Source organism: Dama dama, chromosome 21 (genome assembly GCF_033118175.1).
Source record: "Dama dama isolate Ldn47 chromosome 21, ASM3311817v1, whole genome shotgun sequence".
Classification (NCBI taxonomy): Eukaryota; Metazoa; Chordata; class Mammalia; order Artiodactyla; family Cervidae; genus Dama; species Dama dama.
Genome location: NC_083701.1, coordinates 63,497,804 through 63,511,917, shown reverse-complemented (window position 1 = coordinate 63,511,917; position 14,114 = coordinate 63,497,804).

Here is a 14,114-nt window from a genome sequence, read left to right as displayed (position 1 = left end):
CATCCAAGGGACTCTCAAGAGTCTTCTCCAGCACCACAATTTGAAAGTGTCAATTCTTTGGTGCTCAGCCGTCTTTTTGAGCACCCACATTCATATATGACTACTGGAAAAACCATAGGTTTTGACTATATGGACCTTTGTCAGCAAAATGATGTCTCTGGTTTTTAATATGCTATCTAGGTTTGTTATAATTTTCCTTCCAAAGAGGAAGCGTCTTTTAATTTCATGGCTTCAGTCACTATCTGCAGTAATTTTGGAGCCCAAGAAAATAAAATCTGTCACTGTTTCCATTGTTTCCCCATCTATTTGCCATGAAGTGATGGGACCAGATGCCATGATCTTAGTTTTCTGAATGTTGAGTTTTAAGCCAGCTTATTTCACTCTTTTATTTCACCTTCATCAAGAGGCTCTTTAGTTCCTCTTTGTTTTCTGCCATAAGGGTGGTGTCATCTATCTGTCTGAGATTATTGATATTTCTCCCAGCAATCTTGATTCCAGCTTGTGCTTCATCCAGCCCAGCATTTCGCATGATGTACTCTGCATAGAAGTTAAATAAGCAGGATGATAATATACAGCCTTGATGTTCTCCTTTCCCAGTTTTGAACCAGTCCTCCCCTTTCCCAGTTTTGAACCAGTCCATTGTTCCATGTCTGGTTCTGTTGCTTCTTGACCTGAATACAGGTTTCTTAGGAGGCAAATAAGGTGGTCTGGTATTCCCATCTCTTTAAGAATTTTCCACAGTTTGTTATGATCCACACAGCCAAAGACTTTACCACAGTCAATGAGGCAGAAGTAGATGTTTTTCTGGAATTCTCTTGCTTTTTCTATGATCCAACGGATGTTGGCAATTTGATCTCTGGTTCCTCTGCCTTTTCTAAATCCAGCTTGTACATCCGAAAACTGGTAAGAAAAATAAAATGGGGAAAGGGAATATAAAGTGGAGGGAAAATGTGAAATTTAGAAAGAGCGGCCAGGGAAGGCCTTAATGAGAGGGTGACTGAAGAGGAAGTGAGGGGAGAGCCTCGGAGATTGCTATGGAAGAAGAGTGAGGCCAAGGGAACAACAGTAAGTGCTAAGGCCTAAGGCCAGTGTGCCTGGCATGTTCTTTATTAGTGAATAAAAGGAACTGTTTTTCTCCTGCATTACTCAGGAAAAAATAAATAAAGAAAATTGCCTCAAGTCCCTGTTTGTCTGTGGAAAGTCAGTCTGAAGATTCCAAGAAGGAAAACGTAGAAATCATCATTTAACTTGCTAAAACAAGGCAGCGGCATTCATGAACAGATAAAAGTTGTCGGAATATTTCAGATTTAGATAAGGATTGCTCAGCTTCACTTAACTGTGAAAGCAGCATAATCTGTTTCTGCTTCCAACCGGAATCAAAATTAAGTATATACTTTAATTATGCTAATAAACAGCTCACCAGAACTCCCAACTAAGTGCTCGAAGAAAGGGGTCCCCAAGCTTTTGGCATCAGGGGCTGGTTTCACGGAAGACGACCTTTTCCCACAGAGTGGGGAGGGACGGTTTCTGGATGGTTTTCGTAAAGAGCGCGCCACTCGGAGCCCTCGCATGCGCAGCTGGCAGTAGGGTTCGCGCTCCTGTGCGACTCTGACGCTGCCACTGACCTGACAGAGCTCAGGCGGCAATGCGAGCCGTGGGGAGCGGCTGTAAATACAGAGGAGCTTGGCTCCCGCACCCGCCGCTCACCGCCCGTCGTGCGGTCTGGTTCCTAACAGGCCACAGGCCTGTATCATGTTGGGACCCCTGCTCTAAGAGAAAGGAGAGTGAAAGCCTCAGTTCGGAACCCAGTTCCTTTGGATAACGAAAGGGCATTTCTTGTCACTGAATACATACACTGCCATTTTTTACAGATAGAAAACTATTTTTAAGAGGGAGGGGATACATGTATACCTATGACTGATTCATGTGGATATTTGACAGAAAATTTTGTAAACCAATTAAACAATGTAAAAACAAAATTCTGTAAAGCAATTATCCTTCAATTAAAAAATAAATCAATTTAAAAAAAATTTTTTTTAATTTGTCCTTGCCATACTAGTTGCTGCTATTAACTGAAACTACAGGCTTGTATTACTCTTTTTCTCAATTTTATATGTATTTGAAAAATAATACTAATTAACAACTGTTAAACTTTCTTACCAGAAAGAGTTTGGGACAAAAAGAAAGCTCCTCTCAAATATATTATGTAACTTTTTTATTTGCAAGGAAGTGTTCCAAGAGGCAGCTTTACAAAGCATTTTCACAAGATCTGTTTTCTCTTTTCTAATTTAATGTTATAGTTAGTCTGGAACTAGCATGTTGCTTTTAAATTCAACCACTACCCTTTTTTATCATAGCAATCAAACTTTTATTTCATTTATTTCACTTATTCCCCAATATTTTATCCATACTTGTCATATCAAATGTCTAGTGTCTGTTAACTATAAGCAACAACTCAAAATGACTTTTAAAACAAGCCTAGAGATGGTGTTCCTAGGTTTGAGTAATTCTTTGATTTTCTTCTGTTTCCTGCCCTACGACGCACTGCAGGGTCTTCCTCAGGCTATCTCCTCCCCTCAAATAATGGCCACAGTATTTCAGGCATCACATGGAGACTTGACAGTGTCCATCAACAGAAAGTTATTTCTTTCTGAATACCACTTTTAAGAGGGTGGAAAAGTCTATCCTAAAAACCCTCCTGCAGGTTCTTCTTCATATCCTGTTAGCCAGAAGTATGCCACAGAACTATTTGTAAGAAATAAAATGGTGTCACAAAAACCTGTGTAGGGACTTCCCTGGTGGTCCAGTGGCTAAGGCACCACACTCCCAATGCAGAGGGCCCAGGTTCAATCCCTGTTCAAGGAACTAGATCCCACATGCTGCAGTTAAGACACAGTGTAGCCAAATAGATAAATACCTGTGTAGACCAATTGCAACTCACCCCATGGGGGTGGGCTTGGAGCTGAGTTTGGGACCAGCCTTCCCAGAAGCTTATGGCAAGGAGGAGCATGAAAGAACAAAATTGAGACTATATGTTAACAAAGGACGGAGGAATCTGCTAATGATAAGTACCTAGAATGTGACAGTCACTGAATAAATGTTTGCTGAGTCGATGAATAGACTTCCACACAAAGAAAACATCAAGAATACTAGGAGACATAATTTATAAGCTACATGTTAAGTGAAAGTGAGTGTGCCATTTATCATTTTATTTCCTCTGAGTTCCAAATTTATCCTTCATTGCCTGCTCTGCCTTTAAATATTTTTCTCTATCAGTGCATGCATGCTACATCGCTTCAGTCGTATCTGACTCTTTGCAACCCTATGGACCATAGCCCACCAGGCTCCTCTGTGCAAGGGATTCTCCAGCCAAGAATACTGGGGCGGGTTGCCGTGTCTCCTGCATTGGTAGAAAGGTTCTTTACCACTAGCACCACCTGGGAAGCCCTTTTCTTTATCAAGTAGTAAGACGAATCAAGCTTTGTCACTGGAGGACCATGGGGAGACATTACTAAAGAAGAGTCTTCCTTTCCGGTTGGTGTGTGTTCCGCTCCAGCACCAGAGTGAAGGAGGCACAGCTCCCCTGGGCCCCGCAGGACATGTCGTGTTTCCAACACTTGATTCCTGTTACTACATGGAGGCAACAGCACTAGGTACCCAAAAGTTTTCTCTCCATCGTAACTGCTCCCTCCCTGAAGTACTTCTTCTGCAGAGTGCCTCCAGCAAGACACCTCACTATGGCTTGTTTCTCCAGCAGCCTAAGATTTTCAGAAAATTCCAGAGGACAGATTTTCAGCAAGTTCCACTAGCATGGCACCAAAATAACTTCTCTGCCATTCGGTGAGGCACAGCTGTGCTCTCTCCAACAAGGTCTGCCTCTCAACCTAGGGGGCCTCTTCTTCGTCGGGGGCTCCATCTCAGCCCCCAAAATACTGCTCCTGATTACTGCTATTCCTACACTACTCAGAGCTCTCTTTACTTCTTACTAGCCAATCCCTTGTTACTCCAATCCCCTCTTATAGTTAATAATTCTTTATATTACATGTTCTCTATTCAAATAACTGTGTGCTCTCTGTATAAGAGTTTCTGTATTGGGGTTTCTATATAAGGTTGGACCTTGACAAATACAGAGAATAATAGCAAAGAATCTCAGTCCCCACTGTAAACTCAGAAAAAAAAGATAAATAAGACTGATTCCATTTTCAGTCTAGCACATAATTCTCTATACAAGCAGTTCTCAGATTTTTTTGGTCTCAGGCTCATTTTGTTCTCCACTCTTAAAAACTGTGGAGAACCTTAAACAGCCTTTGTTTATTGGAGTTACATCTATTGATATTAAGAACTTAAAACTGAGACATTTTTAAAACACATGGGTACACAAGTACACTTTCCATTAGCCATCAGAGCAATGACATCATCACATGTCATGTAGCATTCGAAAACTTCCACCATACACTCACAAGGGAATGAGAGTGAAAAAAGGCAAATAATATTTTTGTATTGTTTTTAAAATAGTTTGACTTTACTGACCCACTGAAAGTCTCTCAGCTACCCTCAAAGTTACTGAGATTACACTTTGAGACCTATCTATCTACAGTAACTTTATGTAAACACAATAAGTAGGACCTATGGGGGGAAATAAGGAAGATACAGCCCTTGCTCTCCAAGAATATGGTTTGGTTGAAAATATAGAATATATAGTCATATGAGTAAAATAATGGCTCAACTGAGTGTATAATAAACAATGTAATTTCTACCATTCAGAAAGGTGTGTAGTTCCAATTAATAAGGGCTGGAGCTCAGCAAAACAAAAATGCCTTCCATTTTACAAAACTCACCCTCCTTATACATCCACTATAAGATGAAAATCAGCTTCTGTTATATACAAATATAAATTCCACAAGCTAAAGATCTCTCAAAAACACAGCAATGATGGATTAAGACACTACACATGGGGACAGAGTGAAGGAAAAGAAAGAGATCAACACAACCTGGTAAACTCCACAACTTAAACCCTTTCCATAGTCGACCTTTAGTTACATTAATACGAGGAACTTATTCTCAATGAACTAAGTCAGTGCTATGCTTTCACAATTTCTCTGTTTTAATTTTTGCTTTTTTAAATGTCTTTTTATTCCGGCCTATGGTTTCCAAATAATTTCTAATTTGCCTTGATCAAATGAAGCAAAAAGAAAACTTGTTTACTGACTTGTAGGCCAGGAAAGCTAGAAGACTCCTCCTACACAGATATGGAGCGGTGACAGCAGTAAACACTGCTGGGAAACCGGACGATGAGACTCACAAAGAATCTGTGATAAAACTGAGCCGCCCTGAAGCCAACCTTAGCCTGTGATACATTCCAAATCAAACTCAAATCTAACTTCACAAAGTTGGAACGATGTCGGTTTTCAGGGACAGTCTCGTGGATACGCCGAGGAAGGAATCACATGGCATATTAACAGAGCACAGCTTCCTAAAAACCTTTACCTGACTTTCTCCCTAAAGTTTCATGTTGTTTAGTCCCGAAGTCGTGTCTGACTCCTTAAAGGCCCCGTGGACTGTAGCCCACCAGGCTACTCTGTCCATGGGATTTTCCAGGCAGCAATGCTGGAGTGGATTGCTGTTTCCTACTCCAGGGGTTCTTCCTGACTCAAGGGTCAAAGCCACGTCTCTTGCATTGGAAGGCTGATTCTTTTCTATTGAGCCACCAGGGAAGCCCTAAGTCTGTTACACTCATTCACCCTTCCTCTCCTTCCTTTTGCTGTTACTCCAAGCTCTACCCTGCAGAGAATAATTTGACCCCTTTTCTTGATTCCATAGCTCTTCTAGTCAGCACACATAGTTCTGGGAGACAAAAAATGAAGGACCCTTCCCTTAAGGGGGCCAGGGAAGCAGGAGAGATAAAAACTGTGAACACTCAGACTTCAATATTTTTGTCCCTATCAAACATTCTTTCAATCAACATTTACTTATTAAGTCGCTGGGCACAGACAATGAGGTATGGCCCCCACCCATTTTCCCATTAAAAGTTTTACCTTGCTCCTTCTTTTGAATTTCTTTCCAAAGGGAATGATTCTCTTACAAGAGGTAATTTTTTGCTTAATGAAGTAATCATTTTACAATAATTACCCATGGAATACTTTTACATGGCTAATTTCCCTCAAGCATTTAAACATGATTTCAATTTCAGTGTTCACTGAGAAAGAGGTTAAGATGACCATGGTTTTTATAATCTCGTTTGGAATAAAGGTAATAGGAAATATTTTCCTAAGGGTACCTGGCTAATAAATCACTGCTGACAACAGTGGATTATCTCTTTATATTTAGCCACAAGTAGAGAAGAGTAAGAGAGAATCTTCTGAATACCACAGGTTTATACTTGGTAAACTGAAAATATCTTTTAAAATGTCATTCAGCAGTAAGAGCACTGAGGGACTCCTCCAGTGGTCCAGTGGTTAAAACTCTGCACTCCCAATGCAGGGGTCCTGGGTTTAATCCCTGGTCAGAGAACTAGATGCCACATACCACAACCAAGATCGAGAGCAGCACAATTAATTAAAAAGAAAAAAGAGTGAGAGCATTGAAAACATAGATAAACCGAACTTAAAAATTTCTGACTGTATTAGTTACCTATTGCTGCATAACAAATTACCCCTTTATTATTTCATAGATTCTATATGAAAGGAATCCAGGGACAGCTTAGCAGGACCCACCACCCTTCTGCCTAGGGTCTCTCAAAAGACTGTGATCAAGGTGTTGGCCAGGATCACAGTCACCTCCAGATTTAATGTGTAAATTTAAAACAATCCCAGTGTTTTTTATGGGCTTCCCCAGTGGCACAGTAGTAAAGAATCCATCTGCAATACGGAGGCACAAGAGACTCTGCTTCCACCCCTGGGTTCGAAGATCCCCTGGAGGAGGAAATGGCAACCTACTCCAGTATTCTTGCTTGGAAAATTCCATGGACAGAGAGGCCTGGAGGGCTGCTGTCCGTAGGGTTGCAAAGAGACGGACACGACTGACCCACTGAACACACAGCTTTTCTCAATCTTGAGATTTTTTTGATTGAATGAACTAACTCTGAAGTTCAAAGAGAAGAGAAAATACATAAAAAGAGCTCATAAACTTGGGGGGAGTGTGGGGAGAAGAACAATGAAGAAAGGTTTGCCCATGCAGATGGCAAAACATAGAATAAAGTTGTAGTAATTACAACAGCATGGTATTAATTCAGAAACAGCTAAATTAATATATGCGATCAATACTGAGCTTAGGACCATTTTTATATGGAAACGTTTATGATAAAGTGACATTTCACATCACAGAGGGAAGAATGAACTACTCAATAAATTGTATGAGCACAACTGACAATCTATTTGGAAAAATAAATAAATAAGGTTAAATTTCTGTTGCTATACCCCTGTATCAGGCTTCTTTATATTGCAAGCATTTGAAGACCTAACCGAAACTGCCTTATACAACAAAGGGTTCATTTAACTGGAAGACCCAGAAATAGAGCAGACTGTAGGGTTGCTTTGATTTAGTGGCTCAGTAGTGACATGAAAGACACTGGGAGGTTTTGTTTAATTTGTTTTTCGTCTTCTTTTTCCATCTCTGGGTTTTAACTTCTACGATGTCAGCTTCATTCTAAGGCTAAATGACCTCCCAAGGTTCAAACTTCAAATCTGCGTACCAGACTGCCGTTTTTGGAAAGAGGAATGCCCTTTTTTGGAAGCTCTCTAAAAAGGAGAAACTTCCTTTTCCAAAGTGCTTCCACAACCTCCCTTCCTGCCTCATTGGCTCAAGCTGTTAGCCTGGCCTATTTCCTAACATGCAATGATTTGACTCATGCCTGAACAAATGATTGGCTTATCTGAATAAATCAGTGTGAGAAGATGGATGGGAACTCTCTGGTCTAAAATAGCAGAACTCTGTTTTAGAGCTATATGTGTTAGTCACTCACTCATGTCCAACTCTTTGCAACCCCATGGACCGTAGCCCACCAGGCTCTTCTGTCCATGGAGTTCTCCAGGCAAGAATACTGGAGTGGATTGCCATTTAGAGCTACGGATGGTGTCAATTTCCACTATGACCAGCCTAAATGCAAGAAATGCCCATTACACAAAAGAGGAAGAAAGACTCAGTATCCATTAGGATAGTGTATCAGAATAAATTCCAAATTCACCAAAGATCCAACTGGTTAAAAAAAGACAAACAGGATGCTCTACACCCCAGGAAGTAGGGCAGAACTCCTCACACTATAAGTACAAGCTGCACATAGCGGTTTCCTTCTGAAGACTACAGTGTTAAAGGGAAAAAAAGTAACTTCTCAGTAGGGGAACACAATCTCAGCCAGGTGGTCAAGGTTATCAACAGTGATCAGTCACATTGGTTGTATGTACTGTTGATATGACTTGATGAGAAGGGCACATTACCTCTGTGGTCTTCCTCCCCGAAACACAAAATCCAAGTCGCATTGTAAGAAAAACATCAGACAAATACCACCTGAGGTCCATTCTACAAAGCATTTGATCATTACTCCTCAAAACCGTCAAGATCATCATCAAAAACAAGTCTGAAAAATTGTCACAGGCCAGACTAGGCTAAGGAGACATAAGGGCCAAATGTAATGAGATATGGGCATGCCAACCCACTCCAGTATTCTTGCCCGGAGAATCCCCATGGACAGAGGAGCCTGGTGGGCTACAGTCCATGCAGTCACAAAGAGTTGGACATGACTGAGGGACAAAGCACAAACAGCATCCCAAATACGCTGGGAGTTCTGGAACAGAAAAAGAACATTAGGTAAACACTCAAAGACATTTCAGTGACGTATAGGCTTCAGTTAATAATGATATCACTACTGGCTCAATAATTGTGACAAATGTACCATGCTAACATGTTAATAGAAGGGGAGACTGGGTTTGGACTATATGAAAACTCCTTGTACTACCTTCACAACTTTTTTTGTAGATCTAAAACCATTCTAAAGTTAGAAGTTTTGGGACTTCCCTGGTGGTCCAGTGGTTAAGACTCCACACTTCCACTGAAGGAGGTATGGGTTCAATCTTTGGCTGGGGAACTACGATCCTGCATGCCCTAAGGCACAGCCAAATAAAATAACATAAGAAAATTGCTTTTAAAATAAATAAATAAAATTTGAGGTTTATTTTTAAATGTTTTAAACACATTAAAAACCTCCAGGATATGTTTTAGAAAAGAATATAAGAGAATATTTTAATAATCATGAGACAAAAAAAGATCTCACAAGCAAAATGCAAAATTCACAAAGCAGAAAGGAAAAACTGAACAGACATGACTATATAAGAACTAAAAACTTGCATAAGAAAGACAATAACCAAAGTTAATAGATACCCAACAATGAAATGAAAGTATCTGCAACATATATATTAGATAAAGGACTGATATCTAGAATACAAAGAGAGAAAGAAACTTAATTAGAAAAAGATAGTCTAAGTAGACATATGGGTGAGGCATCTCAAGTGACAAAATCACAGAAGAAATTCAAAGGATAAGTAAACATGAAAGGATGCTCAACCTCGCCAATAATCAGGAAAATGCAAATAAAGCAACAGCAATGTTTTTAAGTCCTGGGGGAGGAAAGAAGAGGGGGGCTGGGGAAGGGAAGACAGCAGTAGGAAGAGTATATGATTGATACTCAGAGAAACTTGTGTTTATCACCCTTAGAAGTGTGAGGTTAAAAAAAATACATAGCTGCCCAAGTAGGAAGAGGATATGATTGATACTCAGAGAAACTTGTGTTTATCACCTTTACAAGTGTGAGGTTAAAAAAATACGTAGTTGCTCAAGTAGGAAGAGTATATGATTGATATCAGAGAAACTTGTGTTTATCACCTTTAGAAGTGTGAGGTTAAAAAAATACATAGTTGCTCAAGACTTCCAGAAGCCCACAATAGACAAGCTACAAACTGCAAAGCTGAGTACAAAACCTAGGGAGGTAGAATGAAAATAATCCCTACCTTTGTTTAGGAAAATATTTTGATAAACTTCTTTGGGCTGGGAAGGTGGCACCCAAAGTCTTGCTCTAAAATAAGGCAATATACAAAGAAAGCTAGAATCCGAATTGGAAATACATGTAAATTCCAAATGTCTTTGGACTCTAGGAAGAGATTTAATAAAGCACTAAACAGAAACAGAATTAGATTTGACTGCCATATCACTGAAGGGTGTTCAGGAAGATACTAAATGACCTCAAGGTTAGACATATTTTAAAATTTGCGTTAAATTTCATCTTTCCTTAAAAATAAGTGTTTGTATCAAGTGGCTAGTTAATATTCATTCTAAGCTTGAGGAATGGTTGTTTTTACAGAAAAAAATACAGCTGTATACAGAAAATTTTAGGCTGTAAGCCTTAGTTGTCCACAGCTGGAGAAATCCTAACTTTTGGCACACGGCCATGTCCAGGCTCCACCACTTACCTCAGGGCACCAAATTCTAGCATGGTGCCTAGGAGGAAATAAATAGCCTCATATGCTTTAACTTATATAAAGTCATGGCAAGCATCAAATACGGATAGGGCAATTAAACTTACTTCACAAATACAAAAATATTAGCTGGAAAGGGTGCCCCTTCAAGCTTTAAGAGGTAATGTTACTAAAAGAAAGTGTTAATGTTTTATAATAGGGACTCTAACAGGAATTCACGAATTCATGCAATCATACAAGTTGAAAATGCAAACAGATTTGAGAAGGATATTATAATCTTTATAGTTATCTCTAATATTATCACAGACTATGGATCCATTATAAGCATTTTTCTTTAAGGAAAAGGAAATTCCAGGCATACTCCAAATATTTTTCAAGTGTCATAGTGAAGAATAATCACTTTTTTTCCACAAAGCCCCATTTTACTCTTAAAGACTTCCTCTCTGTGATCATTACCATCATCCTTATCATCATCAACACTTACTGAAAATTCACTCGGTGCTAAAAGTTTTACATTAATTTGCTTTTTTAAGTGTGAGATCTTTTAAAAACGCAAGTAACTCTGGATGCTATTACCAATTTACACAGCAGCAGCAACTTTAAAGCAAGAGCCTTTGGGAATACAACACAGAATATAAACCCTGAGAATTGAAGGGAAGGTGGCATGAAAGATGAAAACCAAAAACAAACTTTCTGTCCCTCATGATTTTGCTTAAAAAATAAGAACTGTAGGTATGGAGAATAAATCAACCCTGAATATTCATTGGAAAGACATTTGGCCACCTGATGCGAGAAGCCAACTCATTGGAAAAGATTCTGATGCTGGGAAAGATTGAAGGCAAAAGGAGAAGGGGGTGGTTGAGGATGAGATGGTTACGTAGCATCAGCGACTCTGTGGACCTGACTTTGAGCAAACCCCGGGAGACAGTGGAGGACAGAGAAGCCTGGTGCCCTGCAGTCCATGGGGGTCACAGAATCAGACTCAACAACAACAACGTGTGGATAATGCTGTAATGACAGCAACAACAATGTACGGATAATGCAATAATGAAACCAAGATGTTTGCTATATTGTATTTTTTTTTTTTTTTTTTTGCTATATTGTATTTTTAACTGACTCCTTTTTATAAAATGCTTGAAGGATAGTCAGCAGAGAACTGATTGACTACTTGGAAAGTGCAAAACACTTCCCTAAGTGCTATGATTAAAATTTTTAATTAAAAGAGAACAGTCTTCAATCAAGAAAATGTGGGAAATACAAAAAGTAGAAAACTAAGTAATAGAAAGTAGTATCAACAAGTATGCCTCCAAAGCATAATTGTCTTGAATGTTTTGATTAAACTTTTAGTTAGAACTTGTGATTTTCAAGTAACATTATATCATAAGCATTTTCCACATTACCAGAGTCTTTGTAATCATCATTGCAATTGCTGCAAGGAGATTTATAGTAACTTACTTGTGCCATTAAAAAAAAATTTAGGTTTATCCAGCTTTTCACTATTATATCCACTGTTACAATGCGTATATTTCCATAGAATTTGTGTTTTAGAATTATTTTCTAGGATAATGTCCATAAACAAAATTAATGGGAAAAGAAGTACGAACAGCTCAAAGCTTTCAACATATTACTGTCAAAAGTTGTTTTCCAAAAGATATTAGAAATACAAAATATTGGATATACTCATTTGGAGCTATAAATTATTAAAGACTTTTTGGAGGACAATTTTATATACATATACATTCTAAACAAGCAATCCCACTTCTAGGAATGTTTTCAACGAAAATAGTTATACATATATTCAAATATGGATGTATAAGGTTTTGTTTTAACATTGTTTGAATTAGGAAGAAAACTAGAAATAGCATGACTAAAGGAAAATAAATTGTATTTTGGTCATATCATGGGAAACATAAAGCTGTTAAGAAGAATTAATTGCCTCTATAATTTTGACATGAAAATTTCTCTTAGAGAGTTTAATGGAGCAAGAGCTAATAGATGAATAATTAAATCAAAAGATTTCATTTATTAAAAAAAATAAGTAATTATATGTTTGAAGTGAAAGTCACTCAGTTGTGTCTGACTCTGCAACCCCATGGACTATACAGTCCATGGAATTCTCCAGGCCAGAATACTGGAGGGGGTAGCCTTTCCCTTCTCCAGGGGATCTTCCCAACCCAGGGATCAAACTGGGGTCTCCTGCATTGCAGGTAGATTCTTTAATATCTGAGCTATCAGGGAAGCCTAATATGTTTGAAGACACATCCAAAAATCAACCATCAATATTTTGATGCTTGCAAAAGATTATGAATGCATTTAATACCACTGAACTGAACTGTACACTTAAAAATTGTTAAGATGAACTTTCAGTTCAGTTCAGTTCAGTCGCTCAGTCGTGTCCGACTCGGCGGCCTCATGAATCACAGCACACCAGGCCTCCCTGTCCATCACCACTCCCAGAGTTTACTCAAACTCATGGCCATCGAGTCGGTGATGCCATCCAGCCATCTCATCCTCTGTCGGCCCCTTCTCCTCCTGCCCACAATCCCTCCCAGCATCAGGGTCTTTTCCAATGAGTCAACTCTTTGCATGAGGTGGCCAAAGTATTGGAGTTTCAGCTTCAGCATCAGTCCTTCCAATGAACACCCAGGACTGATCCCCTTTAGGATGGACTGATTGGATCTCTTTGCAGTCCAAGGGACTCTCAAGAGTCTTCTCCAACACCACAGTTCAAAAGCATCAATTTTTCGGCACTCAGCTTTCTTCACAGTCCAACTCTCACATCCATACATGACCACTGGAAAAACCATAGCCTTGACCAGACGGACCTTTGTTGGCAAAGTAATGTCTCTGCTTTTTAATATGCTATCTAGGTTGGTCATAACTTTCCTTCCAAGGAGTAAGCGTCTTTTAATTTCATGGCTGCAGTCACCATCTGCAGTGATTTTGGAGCCCCAAAAAATAAAGTCTGACACTGTTTCCACTGTTTCCCCATCTATTTCCCATGAAGTGATGGAACCAAATGCCATGATCTTAGTTTTCTGAATGTTAAGCTTTAAGCCAAGTTTTTCACTCTCCTCTTTCACTTTCATCAAGAGGCTTTTTAGTTCCTCGGTTAGGTCACGTATTTTATCACACTTTTAAAAACAATTGATAGGGATGACACACCTGTAACTGAGACTGCTAGTTGTCCTGCCAAGTAATCCTCCGCATCTTTTATAGGAATAAAATACCAAATTTAGCTGGGCATATTTCCCAGCCTCTCTTGCAGTTAGAATTGGCCATGGACTAAAATTCTGGCCGATAATATAAGCAGAAGTGTTTGTGGCACCTCCTGAGATCTTCCTTAAGAAATAACTAAAATGTTTCATTGTCTAATTTTAGGTAACTTACAACAGCAATTACTGATTCTCATGCACCAGAAGGGCAGCTGTGCTCTGCATTCATTCATTCTGGGGCCCAGGATGAAGGGGCAACAAGTCAGGAGAAACTCTTCTCTTAGAGGTGGCAGGGGTGCTTGAGGGTAAGCAGAGGCCTAGGATTGGAACTGAAACATTGTTAGCCTACATGCTACTAACCAAACCAAGTCAGGGGTCCAAGCCCAAAGCCAAGAGGCAAGGAAGTATATTCTGTTCCGGATGAGGCCACGACAGG